Below are 5115 nucleotides of genomic sequence, written 5' to 3'. Positions count from 1 at the left end.
ATATATGTGTGGTATATTTTTTGAAACAAGGATTGATTGTTTCAATATGGTAAGTGCAATGTTTAATAAAACTTTGAAGGGTGATTTAGATGCCACTGTAGCAACACGATATGAAGCAGTTGGAACTGCTCTTGAAACAGTATATCATCTAGCAGTAGTTGATGATCAAGAAGAGGATAAAGTGATTGAAGATTTTTTGATAAGAATATCCAGTTACAACATAACAATGGAAGATAACCTCCATGTAGTTGAAAGGAAAACAGATGTAGAGCAGGAAGCTCTCACTGAAGAGAGCCATATTAAAGATGTTTTTAACATTGTTTTTTAATATGCAAGTGTTTATAATGGCATGGACAAAGAAGTTGAAAGCAAGTTCATTAATAAGTTTCATGCAGATTTGAAGTTCATTGAAGAATGGATTCAGAAACCATTAAGACAAATTGAAGCGAGCCAAACTCGTGAATATTAAGCACAAGAAGCAAAACAAAGAAGAGAGTTTGAAGATATAATGTTTTGGAAGCAATCTATGGTTGAATGAATATTTGAAAAAAAAGGTGTAAAAGACATGATCCAATTGTTTTTTAGAACAAGTTCAAGACAAGTCAAAGAAAAATTGCAGCAGCAACAAGTGAATAAAGCCTACAACAAGAAAGTTCAACAGAGAATGAAGCAATTTCGAGGATATAGAATTTGGAAGCTGAAAAAAAGAAAATGCAAAATTGTAAAATTCTTGTGTCATTGTAGGCCTAAGTGAGACATAGACCAGCACGCATGTTTATGTGATAGTTAAGTCATGTTGAGTCATGCTAAGTCATACGGTCATAATTAAGAGGGAATGTTAGAAATAGTAATTACTCCCGCATGTGGAGTTGGCTAAACATAGAGAGTCAGTTAACTGAGTGATTGAGTAGTTAAGTGTTTGAGTGTTGATTTAAGTGATAGATGACTTGTAGTGTGTGGTTGCATGTCAAGATATTTTAAGCCAGTGGCTAGTCGAAAAGGTTTAAATACCCTTCACTGGGTTCATTGTAAGAATCATGTTTTGTGTGATCAATATTGAGTAGCAACTCATATGTTTTGTGTGCGAATTCATGTTTTATCTCCTCCAGTTTTCCAATAGAAATTACATGTGGATGATGCCAGCTTGTTTCTCAAATAAGACATAGATTTAAAATGCCACGTTATATGAATATACATCAATATCACTATGAAGATTTCTGAGAAATTGCGTTATCGCATTATAACCCTAAATGTTCAAACAAAAATAGCCTTCTTCCATGATTGATTCTGCACTTACAAAATTAAAAAAAAAACAGTGCAGGAACGTCTACCTCATTTATTAAACAAAAACAAAGGGTCATTACCAACTCGTTAAACAAAAAACTGAGGAGGCACAATCACTTACCGGACGACTCAAATCGTGTGGATACCGAATGTTGCAATTTTTAATCTCCTACTCCAATCCGGCGTTACCAACCATTCTTACAGTCATTAGTGCGTAAACATTTACCTATGGGATTAACTACGTAAACATTTACCTATGGGATTAATTAACTGTGCACCTTAATTTTTAAGCATTATATAGTAAGTCATTATTGGTCCAGTGACTTTCCATTCTGTTTATGTTATTCTCATTTAATAAACAAAACTTAAAAGCAATAAGCAAATAATTAATTTATTGCATAATGATTAATATTTACCAACTTCATTTCTATAAACAATTTAATCTATCCTGCATATTTATCGTGTTTTCAAGTTTATAAGATTGTCAGGATAGTTTGATTGAGGTGATAAAGTATTTCAACCGGATGTGAAACTGATGGCTCTATCATCATATTTAATAGATTCAAGACTTTTTCCTGACAAGAGGGTTATATTATAGTCTAATTCAAGTGATAAAACATTTCATTTAGATGCGAAACTTGGTTCACCTTGATTTGCATGATGGCTCTATTATCATATTTAATAGAGAAAACTTTTTCTTGACAAGAAGGTTATGTGATATTGACAAGGGGGTTATACGATATTTATGATTTTTAGTAACAGTAATTATTGTAATTACCATTTTTTTTTAAATTCAAACTTTTACAACCATGTATATTTGGATTATTTCCTTTAAAGAATAGAAGATAATTGGATGATTAATTTTTTTATAAAGCTGAAAAAATAAAGTTAGATTCTTTAGTTTATTAAATTATTGTATCTTATTTGTGGCAAAGTAGGCTTACTTTGAAGTAGATTTTGGGATGGCATTGCGGCATGTTTGATGTGAATACGGCCATGAGAAGTGGGTGCATGGTGGTGAGTTTGAATACGGGTGGCCATGCGTGCTCACCATAAAAGCTAAAAAACCGGTGAAGCGCAACGAAAAACTATTATGCAACATTTTTTCTGGGGGATGGCTCTCATGCTTACATCTGGGACCCTGCAAAGCACTTGATTTGTGTCTCACATCACAGTCGTGGCTTTGGAACTGAGAATAGGAGCTTCGGCTTTTGTACATGGTGTAGAGATCTTTCTGGGTTTATCTATGTGAATTACAGGTAACCCTTTTTCTTTGGTTGTGGTCTTCCTATGCGGTTCTAGCTTTGGTGGTGTTAGGATTATGGTTACAGGTCTATAATCCTAAGGGCTCATGGAATTGGGCTTGCGGGAGTGATTGTCTATGGTTTATGCACATGATTGAACTTCCAATTGGTCTTTTGTGTCTATGTTGGAGGGGTACGTTCAATGTCTCTAGGGTGGAGAAGTGGATCTAAGCTGGAGAATTATCTATGTCTTGGGGCTTAGTTCCCTTTTTGTTGATTGTAAATATTTGAAATTTTGTGTCCTACATTTCTTAAGACCTCCATGATATGATGTTTATATTCTCTATTCGTTTTGTCTTTTTTGGTTTTGTTGGGAATTTTTTGGTAAATTCCAAAACAAATAAATTGAACACAGAGACAATGCTTTGTTTTGCCACAGGATCTTAGGACAGGGAAGCTATAATTGATTTCTGAGAACAGAGTATTACACACACCCGCAATTCCAAAACAAATAAATTGAACACAGAGACAATGCTCTGTTTTGCCACAGGATCTTAGGACAGGGAAGCTACAATTGATTTCTGAGAACAGAGTATTACACACACCCACAAAAACTTTGTATTCATTAAAATAAAACTGCTGTTACAAAATATTCTTCCTCTGCCTGAGGGATTACACCAAGAACATTTCAACAAAAAAAAATTACTCGGTCTCCTCCTGAGATTTTACACTGCTTAAATAAAAACTCTGTCTCTTCTTGAAAATTAACACACTCTCTTTTCTTACAACTTTCTTTTACACTCTTGTGTAAAAACAAAATCTTACATTCACTACTGGAATAAAATTTCCTTGCATTACATTCACTGCGGGGTGAAAAACCTTTTCTTTACTCACACCATTTACACTGTTGTGTAAGACAATTCTTCATTCGTTCGCACTGGAGCGTGCTTCCCTTTGTTTCAATGAACAACTACAAAAAAAATTACACACGAGCTTTTCCAATTTTTTACATATTACATTGCGTATATTTTTTAACAAAAAAAATGACCATACCTTTCTTTTAATTTTCCATACTTCTGTGAATAAAAAAACATCAAAATTGAAACATTTCACCTACAATCTACGAACCAACGTAAATACCATTAATTACTTCACTGCAATAAACGGCAGTCAAACCCAAAATTTCACGCAATGTTCATGGACCGGACTGTATGCAACTTTAGTTTCAATCAACGAACATCATCCATGCAATCGGACGAATATCGCTTGCCCAAACAAAACGAACGATATGTCCCGATAAAAAGTTGTTTTGCAAAAAGTACTATGGACACGCGTCAAATGGTGTACAGTAGCGGAGCCCCTCAGAGGAAAACCACTACATCAGCAAAAGCGGTCCGATTGGAGACTGGTGGTTTTGCTGAATTAAATGTGCGCAGTACAACAGTTTGAAATTAATATTTCAACACTCCCCTTTAATTTCAACTGCTGGGTTATCAGTCATACCCAAACATTTCCTCAAAAATTCAAAGCTTTTCTGGTCCAATGGGTTTGTTAGAATGTCTGCAATCTGCTCTTGAGTCCTTCAATGTTTTAAAACAATTTCTCCATTGCTTACCAATTCCCTGATGTAATGAAACCTTGTGTCAATGTGTTTCGTTCTCTTATGAAACACTGAATTCTTGGATAATGCAATAACTGAGCTATTGTCACAAAAAATTATAGTTCCTTTTGTTTGTTCTTGGCACAAACTCCTCAACATTCTTCTCATTCAAACTGCTTGACATGCTGCTGTTGTAGCTGCCACATATTCAGCCTCTGTTGTAGACAACGCTACAATAGGCTGTTTGTTAGAAGCCCATGAAATGGCTCCTGAACCCATGTGAAAAACATAACCGAATGTGCTTTTCAGATCATCTACACTTCCAGCCCAATCACTATCAGTGTATCCAATTAAATCTGATCATTTTGAGACAGTATATAAAATGTCAAACCTTTTAGTACCTTTAAAATACCTCAGAATTCTTTTTACTGCCTGCCAATGTGCTTCTTTTGGCCTCTCCATGAATCTGGAAATTAAACTCACAGCAAACATTATATCTGGCCTAGTTGCAGTCAAATACATTAGGCTGCCAACTATGCTCTTGTACAAACTAGGATCAAAATCCTTACTGCTGTCCTCTTTGCTGAGTTTTAATCCCATCACTATGGGAGTGATTGTTGCTTTGCTGTCCTGCATATTGAATCTTTCCAACCCTTCATTAACATATTTTGTTTGTGAGATAAAAATCCCATTTTCATTTTGATCTACTTCTATTCCTAAGAAGTATCTCAGCAAACCCATGTCAGTCATCTCAAATTCTTCTTTCATGACTGTTTTGAAATTTTCAATAAGGAAATTATCATTACCTGCGAAAATAACATCATAAACATATAACACAACAATTAGCATTTTACCATCATTTTCTTCGATGTAGAGGTTGGGTTCTCCCTCACATTTTTCAAATTTATTTTCCAGTAGATAGGAATCTATCCTACTGTACCATGCTCTTGGTGCTTGCTTCAGCCCATAAAGAGCTTTCTTCAATCT

The sequence above is a fragment of the Pinus tabuliformis genome, chromosome 6 (assembly GCF_031772625.1).
Source record: "Pinus tabuliformis cultivar Carrire ecotype Pingquan chromosome 6, CPIR1, whole genome shotgun sequence".
In the NCBI taxonomy this organism is placed as follows: Eukaryota; Viridiplantae; Streptophyta; class Pinopsida; order Pinales; family Pinaceae; genus Pinus; species Pinus tabuliformis.
The sequence above is the reverse complement of the archived record's forward strand: the minus strand, read 5'-3'. Positions refer to the sequence as shown.